Source organism: Prionailurus bengalensis, chromosome C1 (genome assembly GCF_016509475.1).
Source record: "Prionailurus bengalensis isolate Pbe53 chromosome C1, Fcat_Pben_1.1_paternal_pri, whole genome shotgun sequence".
Taxonomy (NCBI): Eukaryota; Metazoa; Chordata; class Mammalia; order Carnivora; family Felidae; genus Prionailurus; species Prionailurus bengalensis.
The window spans coordinates 11,211,130-11,221,654 of record NC_057345.1 but is presented as its reverse complement, the minus strand read 5'-3'; positions in this window follow the sequence as shown (position 1 = coordinate 11,221,654).

Sequence of the window (10,525 nt, the reverse complement as noted above, 5' to 3'; positions counted from 1 at the left end):
TGTCCCCGGCAGTTGGGTCCCCGAGGTGCTGCCCGGACCATCTGCACGGTGACTCGCACAGCAGCCGGGGCTGGAAAGGGTCCTAGGATCCGGCTGGGCAAAGGCCCTGAGCAACCTCGCAGCCAGCCAGCCTGGGGCCAGGCTCCTTTGAGATGCTGGTGGCTCCTCAGAACCTCAACTCCAGTTCTCCTCTGCCCAGACGGAATCGTGGCCTCTCCCCAGGGGAGCAAAGAGTAAACTGGATTAATGGGCACTCGCTGCTTGATTTTACACAGTTCTCCAGCAAACTTTTCTGGAATCTCCGGTGCCTGTGACCACCCGATGGCGAAGAGAGGCAGGGGGAGAAATGAACAAGGGGCCGGCGCGTATTGAGACGTGGAGGCAGCCACCTGCTTATTTTCACGGTGCCCGTCTGACAGCAGTTTTCCTCCCGTGACCACATGCTCATGGCTGTGGTTTCATACTTGATTTTAAATTGTTAATGTTTACTATTGAAAGAGAGAGTCAGAGCATGAGCAGGAGAGGGGCAGAGGGAGAGGGAGACACAGAATCCGAAGCGGGCTACAGGCTCCGAGCTGTCAGCACAGGGCCCGACACGGGGCTCGAACCCACAAACTGCGAGATCATGACCTGAGCTGAAGTCGGACGCTCAACCGACGGAGCCACCCAGGCGCCCCCATACTTGATTTTGAAACAAGACTGTTGGTTTGACTCAGTTCTCTGCAGATTACATTTAAAATAATGAAATCACATGCCCGCTTTCTCTTGTTTTGGGGCTCTGTGGCAAACCACACGCAACTCCCACTTGTTCTGGCTCCTGGTCTGGTTCAAATCCATTTTACAGAAAAGTTGAGGCAGTGGCAATGCCAGGAGGTGGGTAAAAAAACACCCACAATCAGCATAGAGTCCTCCTGTTTCCTCCCAGCATCCATCACTAGACACCATGCCTCCTCCTCCCTCCCCCCGGGGCCCCCCAGGCCCTCCTCCATCCCCCCAGGCCCCCCAGGCCCCTCCTCCCTCTCCTAGGCGCCCCCAGGCCCCTCCTTCCTCCCCCAGGCCTCTAAGGCCCCTCCTCCCTCCCCAGACCCCTCCAAGCTCCTTCTCCCTCCCTGGGCCCCCCCAGGTCCCTCCTCCCTCCCCCAGACCCCCCCAGGTCCCTCTTCCCTCCCCCAGACCCCTTCAAGCTCCTCCTCCCTCCCCCAGGGCCCCCCAGGCCCGTCCTCCCTCCCCCAGGCCCCCCCAGGTCCTTCTTCCCTCCCCTAGACCCCTTCAAGCCCCTCCTCCCTCCCCCAGGCCCCCCAGGCCCCTCCTTCCTCCCCCAGGCCCCCCCCAGGTCCCTCTTCCCTCCCCCAGACCCCTTCAAGCTCCTCCTCCCTCCCCCAGGGCCCCCCAGGCCCGTCCTCCCTCCCCCAGGCCCCCCCAGGTCCTTCTTCCCTCCCCTAGACCCCTTCAAGCCCCTCCTCCCTCCCCCAGGCCCCCCAGGCCCCTCCTTCCTCCCCCAGGCCCCCCCAGGTCCCTCTTCCCTCCCCCAAACCCCTCCAAGCTCCTCCTCCCTCCCCCAGGCCCCCCCAGGTCCCTCTTCCCTCCCCCAAACCCCTCCAAGCTCCTCCTCCCTCCCCCAGGCCCCCCCAGGTCCCTCTTCCCTCCCCCAAACCCCTTCAAGCTCCTCCTCCCTCCCCCAGGCCCCCCAGGCCCCTCCTTCCTCCCCCAGGCCCCCCCAGGTCCCTCTTCCCTCCCCCAAACCCCTTCAAGCTCCTCCTCCCTCCCCCAGGCCCCCCAGGCCCCTCCTTCCTCCCCCAGGCCCCTCCCAGGTCCCTCTTCCCTCCCCCAAACCCCTCCAAGCCCCTCCTCCCTCCCCCAGGCCCCCCCAGGTCCCTCTTCCAAGCGTCCCTGTCTTGTGATGTCTCCCTTTTACGGTTGCTTACACCTGTTGCTGATTGTATCCATGGGTTCGCCCCAGACTGGTGCCAGGTGGCCAGGTGTTTTTTTTAAAAATAATTTTTATGGTTTTTATTATAAACAAATGTGGGCCATTGTTTAAAAAATAGGAATTGAGCTGGTGTGGAAGCTTATGAGGTACTGGGTTTGAGCTCACCAGGAGGAAGCTCTCAGGACATAGTCACACTAACAGAGGGACCCACTCAGTCCTGTTTGCCTGGGCTATCCCAGTCTAAAGAGGAAATCCTGAACTCTCTCAGTTCAGGGCAAGCTGCAGGACAAGGAGGTGGGGGGGGGGGACCCTTTAGAGGGACTGATTTCCAATCATCAAGGCTGTGGAGGTCTCAAATGATCGGGTTTGGGGCTTTACAGATAAATCTATTTATAGCATTGGATGGTAGGGCCTACATACAGCAAAAAGCAAAAATGAGATAAAATACTTAATCCTAAGGAACCTTCCCTTGCAGTCTCCGCAGCACAGGGCCCGACAAGGGGCTCGATCTCATGACCCGTGAGATCACGCTCCGAGCTGAAACCAGGAGTTAGACCCTTAACTCACTGAGCCACCCAGGTGCCCCTAATGAACCTACTCTTTCTTTTTTTTCTAATGTTCATTTATTTTGGGGAGCGAGCGAGGGAGCGAGCGGCAGAGAGAGAGGGAAACAGAATCCCAAGCAGACTCCAGGCTCTGAGCTGTCAGCACAGAGCCCAGTGCGGGGCTCGAACTCATGAACCGTGAGATCATGACCTGAGCCGAAGTCCAACGCTTAACTGACTGAGCCACCCAGGCGCCCCTAATGAACCTACTCTTAATGCCTGAAGAGCATCCTTTGTTTTCAAGTTCCCTGGACAGGGCCACCCTCCGTGTGCCTTTCGCTCACACAAATTGGGGGGTCCCAAGGAGGGGGACCCAGCAGGGGTTCCCAGGGGGCTCCTGCCCAGCTCTCAGGAGAAAAGAGTGGATTCTCAGGCCCTGAGTGGGCATTGCTCTTGTGGGGCCAGGTGAGCAGGACCGGGCCCATGAGGCCCGGGGCGTGTCTGGTTCTCACCGAATTAATCCAGTCGATATAGCTGGAGATCCATGTGAAGACGGAGGGCTTGTGGCTGAATAGTTGCAGGTGAGGGCAGACCCGAAGCTGACCTTGGCGCGCACTTCCCCCTGGCCATTAGTCCCCTGGCAGGGTCCTGCTGAGGAAGGTCACAGTTCGTCAGGAGGAAACTGGGAGCTTCGGTGGGGCCACGGAGGGCAGGGGGTGCCCGTTAGAGCCCCGCGTTTCACATGTTTGCAGTGACTTCATGTTGTTCAATCCTGGCTCGTCCTGTTCTCTGACGCCAGCCTTTGTGGTCACAGCTCAAGACGACACCAGAGTACCAAGAGCCAACATTTATTCCTTCTCTGTGCCTGGAATGCAGCTAAGCACTTCATATGCCTTCTGTCACTTAATTGTCACAAAAACCCGCCACACATGACAAGGTGTTAGTACTATTGTGATTCTGCACTTGAACTTTATTAAGCTTTTTTTTTTTTAGAAAAAAAATTTTAATGTTTATTTATTTTGAGAGAGAGAGCATGAGTGAGGGAGGGGCAGAGAGAGAGAGAGAGAGAGAGACAGGCTCCAGGCTCTGAGCTGTCAGCACAGAGTCCGACATGGGGTTTGAACTCATGAATTGTGAGATCATGACCTGAGCCAAAGTCGGATGCTTAACCCACTGAGCCACCCAGGTACCCCTAGGCTTTTTATAATATGCTAATCCTCATAGCAAGTATTTATGCCTTAAAAAATTTTTTTTATTAAACAAAAATTTTTTTTAAATATTTTTACTTATTTTTGAGAGAGAGACAGAGGATGAGTGGGGAAGGGGCAGAGAGAGAGAGAGAGGGAGACACAGAATCGGAAGCAGGCTCCAGGCTCTGAGCTGTCAGCATAGAGCCTGACATGGGGCTCGAACCTGTGAACTGTGAGATCATGACCTGAGCTGAAGTTGGATCTTAACCAACTGAGCCACCCAGGCACCCCCTGACTGTTGGACTTTATGTCAAAAGGAGACTCACACTCAGGTGTCCCACGAGACAGGAAAGTTTTGAGGTTGGGAGTGGAGCATCTCATGAGAACCTGGGGGACCTTTGCGGAACCCCAGAAGCCCGAGGTTACAGCGTGAATGCTGTTTTGGACTCTGACCTTGGGCCATCCAAAGGGCCTTCTTTGCCCGATGCCACGTGGTCCTTGTAACCCTCATTCCATCTTCGTGGCAATGCCAACCACAAACACAGCAGCGACTGTGTGCCAGGCGTTGGTCTAAGTGCTTCCCATGGATTATCTCCTTCCCTTCTCTTACCCTGTGATGCAGGTGCTTTCATAATCTCCATTTTACAGATGAGGAAACTGCAGTGTGGAGAGAGGCTAAGTAACGTGCCCACGGTCACACAGCTAGAAGGTGGACGAGCTGGGATTTGAACCCAGGCAGAAGTCTGCCTTCTTATCGGTCCATGCAGTCCTGCCTCCCCAAGGCGGCCGCCCTTTCTTCCAGACACCCTGGGGTGGTGAATGTGGGGAGAGCCCCTGCCTGGACAGGGGTGACCTGGCCTCCTCTCCCCTCCTCTCCCCGGGCCCCCGGCGCCCACTTACCCTGCAGCCTTCTCCGGTCCGTGATGTGGCAGGCATGGTTGTCGGGTAGGATGTCGCCCCACTGGGTCTTGGTCAGCGCTGGCCAGTCCGAGCAGGACAATGTCGCTCCTGGGTCGGTGAAGAGGCGGAGCACAGAGAGAGAGTTGACTGTTCCCTCCCCGGTTTCATTTCTGATCTAGCCCCAGCTGGCACCATGGAACCCCCTTCCTTGGCCGGGCCGATTGTGAATCTTCCTTCTGGGGGGGCTACCAGGGACTGGATCGAACCCCGAGATTCCGTTTAAGTCCCCGGTGGAGCTGGGAGCCCCAGATTCCTCCGAGCCCTTTCTTGGGACTTCTCAGAAGAGAAAGGGCGAATAGGTTTTGTCTTGCGATGTGTGCCCGGATGGATTAGTCAGGGCTGCCCGGCCGGCTGTGTTAATAAGGGTTCTGAAGCTCGGTCCAAACTTGGGGATGGCTGCCCTGGCCATGAACTTTCTGCATTCGGTTTGGGAAAACAGCAGGAAGTGCTCAGATCAAAAACCCCTCGGCTTCTACTCTTGACTCCCCCTCCCACCTTGAGATGTGCTGCCATCCACCCCTCTGTGTCACTCTCTTGCCCCGGGGAGCCTTTAGCGGTCGGCACTTGGTATTTCCCACGATGGCTGTGAGATCTCGCATCCCGTAGGCGCCGTGGCAAGGTGATGTCGACGCTCCGTCCGCTGAGAGCTGGGGTCTGGGTCCCTTCCCCCTGGAGAGGGAGGCCCGTGGGGCGGGGCCGGTGATACCGTGTGAGGAAGTAGCACTTCTTTTCTCTGGACATTCCTCTTCTCCGAGTCTCTGAGCCACACAGAGAGGCCACGCATAGGGGGTCCGGACAACAGTCCCAGCTGACGCCCCTCCCCGCCCCCGCAGGTGCGGGAGGAAACCTTCCAGATGATGCAGTCCAGCCACCACCGTGTGTCTGTCACCTCGCGAGAGATCCAGCGTGGGAACCACCCACTTGAGCCCATTCAGCTTTCAGTCCTGAAGTTCGTGGGTGATTTGTTATGCGGCAATAGGTAACAGGAAGAGTGACAGATAGGACACCAGTAGGACAGATAGTAGATGCCCTCAGTGCTGACGACCTTCTCGGTTCTGACGCACATTCTTAGCCATCTGTCCCATAATGTCACTTCGGATAACCGCTATCGCCACGGGGCTGCTCCGCTCACTGGCCCCAGGACCACTGTCCCTGCTGTGACCAGTCCCTGGTCTTGGCAGTTCTCCCCTCGCCCCCCCATCTCCTTCCTCCCCATCCTTGACATATGCTGTGTCATTTCATAGCTTTCCAGTGTCTTGTCTGTGTGCGTCTCATCCAGTTGACAAGCCCCTTGAGGGTAGGGACCGCCAGGCTGCCTCAGGGACCCCCTGTGCCCTCTGTGAGCCGTCATGAGCGCTGGATCGCAGCAGGCTGACTGGACGAAGGAATGCGGAGGGTTACGGCCACAGGGCGTCCTCCTGCTCTCTGTGGGTCTGTGATGAGGAGTCTTCTGGAAGATTTGGCAGCGTGAGCTCTCTGGGCAGCCGTTCAGGAGTGGCATCTTGGGTTGCAGAAGTGGCTCTGTGTGTGGATAAATTATGCAGATTTGAAGTCCTGGCTGGGATGCTTCTTGCTCAAGACCCTTCTGGAACTGCAGACCCGCTCTTTGGACTGGGAGAGAAGGGCTAACAGGGCATCTCTGGGTTCCAGGAAGGTGATGGGGAAGCAGGGAAAAGGGAAGATAACTGTCTGGGGCACCCGGGTGGCTCTGTCAGTTAAGCGTCCGATTTCAGCTCAGGTCATGATCTCACGGTCCGTGGGTTTGAGCCCCGCGTCGGACTCTGTGCTGACAGCTCGGAGCCTGGAGCCCACTTCGAATTCTGGGTCTCCCTCTCTCTCTGCTCCTCCCCCGTTCGTGCTCTCTTTCTCTCTCTGAAAAATAAATAAAAATTAAAAAAAAATTAAGATCAGGCCCTCTGCCAGGTACATCACATCTCATTTAATGCTCCTTTCTAGATCTGTAACTTTGGGCAAGTTCTTGAACCTCTCTAGGTCACGGTTTCCTCATGTGTAAACGGGGGATAATAAAAGTACCTCTCGCCTAAGGCTGCTGTGCAGAATAACTAAGCTCGTTTACTAGCTGGGGGAAACATTTAGCACAGGGCCTGGCACAGGGGAAGCACTAAGCGTTGGTTTGTATGAGTGACAGAGAACTCGCTGGAAGGCATCTTGGGTTGCAGGGTTTCTGGAGGGTTGGTGACCCTCGACATTCTTGTCTATCCTGATAGAAGGCGGAGTTAGCCGGGCACAGACACCACACTCCCACAGGAGCATTGGGGTAGAAAGTGGGGCTCCCCTGAGCCTCAACTTCACAGGGCCGGGGCCCTCACGTGTCTCACAGGGCCTGGCACATAGTAGGTGCTCGCTCAACAGATATTTGTGGGACGAAGGCGTGAGTAAACCCGTAAGAGCTCTGGATTTTGTTTAGCGCCACCTGGATCTCAGGATTGATTAGTGGTCACAAAGGAAGCCTGATGGTCCAGCAAATGTCCCCTGGCCCTACTCTGTGCCCCTCCCCGGGTCAGGGGCTAGAGATTCAGGGGTGAGGCAGGCAGCGCCCAGCCCTTGCAAAGTCTCTGACGTGCCTCGATGGGGCCCGCACCGTGACAGCGGGAAAGGGCAGGGGTGAGTGGCCGATTCTGCCCAAATTCTCTCGGGCAGAGGACCCTGCTCTCCCCACTTGCTGGGACCATTCTCCTCTCTCTCCACGGCTCAGACACGTCCCGCCGCACTTACACACCTTTCCTGCACGATGAGTGCACCAAGCACTGGCTTCCGCGCGCGGCTTCTGTCACGTGCCGGGCCGCTTTCCGTGTGCTTTAGTCCCTGATCCTCGTAACATCCCTGCTGTCACCCCCATTTTATCGAAGAGGAAACGGGGGCACAGAGAAGCCGAGGAGCTCACGCGGGGCCACCCGGTCATTATCCGTCCGTACAGCACCGGGCTCCACGAGCCCACCCCCTAACCGCTACCCCGCACTGCCTCACAGCCACACGTAGGTCCCCGCGCGCTGGCGGGGTGACCGGTGTTTCTTCCTGCGTCCAGCACCCAGAGTCCAGTGCCCAGCGCGGCACACGGTCTGTGGGGGTCAGCGAAGGTGCCAGGTGAACAGAGGATGGTCTGCGCTTATCTAAGAGGAGAGGTGGGCGGGGGCCGCTGCCATTTCCCTGCGGGGCGGGGGATACTTCCTGGGAGGCGTTGGAGGGCTCAGAGAGCCTAGTTACCCCAGGATGTCCCTGCAGGGTATCCGGGACTCTTTGAAAATGTGAAAGGCCTTGTTGGGAGGGGTCAGCGGGTGGGCAAGGCAGGAGGGAGTGTGTCCTACTCCACTGACAGCTGTGGGGCCCGCAGACCCTTCCCTGTGTCCCCAGGTCTTGGCATGGAAGACCACCATCAGTGAGTGCCCCGGGGGAGCGGGGGACCTGCAGGCTTAGCGGGCAGGAGGCTCAGGTGGCTCTGATGGTCTTTGCCTCTCCCTCCCCTGGTTCACAGCCCCACCTCCACCCCGGGTGTCTTTGGGGCTGGCTGTGCCTCTCAGGGGTCAAAGCTTCTTCCCCCTCCCTGCAGGAGACTGCACCTGCCCAGCTGCATGGGGAGGGCCCGGAGGAGCCGGGGAGAAAGCCCCCGCCCCGCCAGCTGGAGGGTCGGCTCCCATAGTCCTTTGCTCTCTCCGTCCCCCCCGCCCCGCCCCGCCCCCACCATGGTTAGGGACATTCCAGAGGCCTGGCTCTGGACAACGTTGGGATGGGCCCAAGTAAGCCTGGGAATTTTTCTTCCCCAGGGACAATGAGTTCATTACAGCATAATAACTAGAATTACATAATAATTATAACCACATCATAGTAACTATAAAGCATACTAGAAAATAAAAGTTATCATAACATAAACTCATGGATTGGGCACAAAGAAAATAGGAGTCATTGGCCCTCACGGGCATTTTCTAATTGAATCTCCTACCCCTCATTTTTATTTTTTTTAAAGTTTATTTATTTTGGGAGAGAGAGAGAGAGAAAGAGAGAGGGAGGGAGAGGCAGAGAGAGAGGGAATCCCAAGCAGGCTCCGCATTGTCAGCGCAGAGCCTGATGCGGGGCCTGAACCCACGGAACCGTGAGATCGTGATCTGATTTGAAACCGAGAGCCGGGCCCCTAACCGACTGAGCCACCCAGGTGCCCCTCTCACCCCACCCCTCCTTTTTAGAGGGGCAACTGAGGCTGAGAGAGGAGTGAGGGGTCCAGAGTCTCTCAGCTAGTTAGTGAGAATCCAGAACTAGAAGCCAGGACCCCTGACTCCCCGCCTCTATTCCTTCCCCACCACCTCACTGAGCTCAAGGACTAGGTGGGCAGTGGGAGAGTCCCACTGATGCCAGATAAGCAGAGGTCATTAGGGAGGAAGGAGGACAGGTGAACAATGAATGTCACAGAGACTTTGCTTTCCCTTGTGGGTCTTTATGACGTTAACCGCTCACTTTCACTGAGCACTTACTAAGGGCTGGCCCTTTAACTCATCTCATTTAATCCACGCTAAATTCTATTGTCTGCTGTGTGTTTTTTGTTTGTTTGTTTGTTTTTTGTTTTTGCCAGTGATGGCATTGAGGCTTGGAGAAGTCATTCAAGTCGCTCACGGGAACCCAGTTCTAGATCTGGAGGCCACATCTAGCACCCCTACGAGGGCAGGACATGGGTCTCCTCCTCACACCCCCTCACTGCCCTGCCCAGGTTCCAACTTGCGGAGACTGGTGTGCTGGCTGGCGGGGCGAGCGGGCTGGGGTCTGGGGACCAACGGTCACCTGATGCAGCCGGCAGCTGTCAGGGCCCAGCTGTTGGCCGCCAGAGACCCTGTGCAGGTGCAATGGCAGCTGTGCTGCGGGCACACCTGGTCCGGCAGCCACGGGGGGGGGGGGAGGGGCTCTCAGCTCTTCAGAGTCTCATCCCCGAGAGCAGGGCTGGGGTAAGGTGAGCGAGGCACCGGACTCAAGTGCAAGATGTAAGGGAGCACCAAGAAACTCAGTAATCGGGGAAATGATGTTCTAATGCAATATTTAAAAAAATGTTTCCTCTGGAAAATGGAGCTCATCACGCCTACGGTGCAGGGCTCTCGGGATGATTAGTGACCAAAGCTCATGCTTTGTCTGATAGTTTGAACACTCGCCACGAACCAGACACTGTTCTGAGCTCAGAATGTGCATCAGCTCACAACACCATCACAGCAATCCCACGAGGCACTGTTATTATTCCCATTTCACAGATGAGTGAACTAAGGCGGCCGAAAGAAATTTGTGCAGTATGGTCCATGGCATAAAGGCCGTTAGATACCTAGCACTTTATTTTCAAGTGCCTGGTGGATTGTGAACTAGGGCCACAATCTTGGGTGAGTGTAGACTAGAGAGGTCTCTCAGGAATTGCAGAGCCAAAGTTATATTAATCCTGGCTTTGTTGAAAATTTTGATATTTTGTTCAATGTGAGTTATTTCTGCATCAAGTTTGATTTAAAAATTGCATTAAGATACTATTCATTTGGTGTCTGAGTCATGTGGCATCCCCTTAAATCTTGTCCCAAAGTGGGGGCGCCTGGGTGGCTCAGTTGGTGGAGCGTCCGACTTCGGCTCAGGTCATGATCTCGAGGTTTGCGAGTTCGAGCCCCGCATCGGGCTCTGTGCTGACAGCTCAGAGCCTGGAGCCTGCTTCGGATTCTGTGTCTCCCTCTCTCTCTGCCCCTCCCCGCTCACGCTCTGTCTCTCTCTCTCAAAAATAAACTAAAAAAAAAAAGGCGTAAAAAATTTTTTTAATAAAAAAGTATCCCGCCGCAAAGTAAATGTCTCGCTTGCCTCCTCCTAGTCCCCACCCTGCTGGACCTGCCCACCCACCCCAGTAAAAACAAAAAAATCTCCCAGGGAAGCAG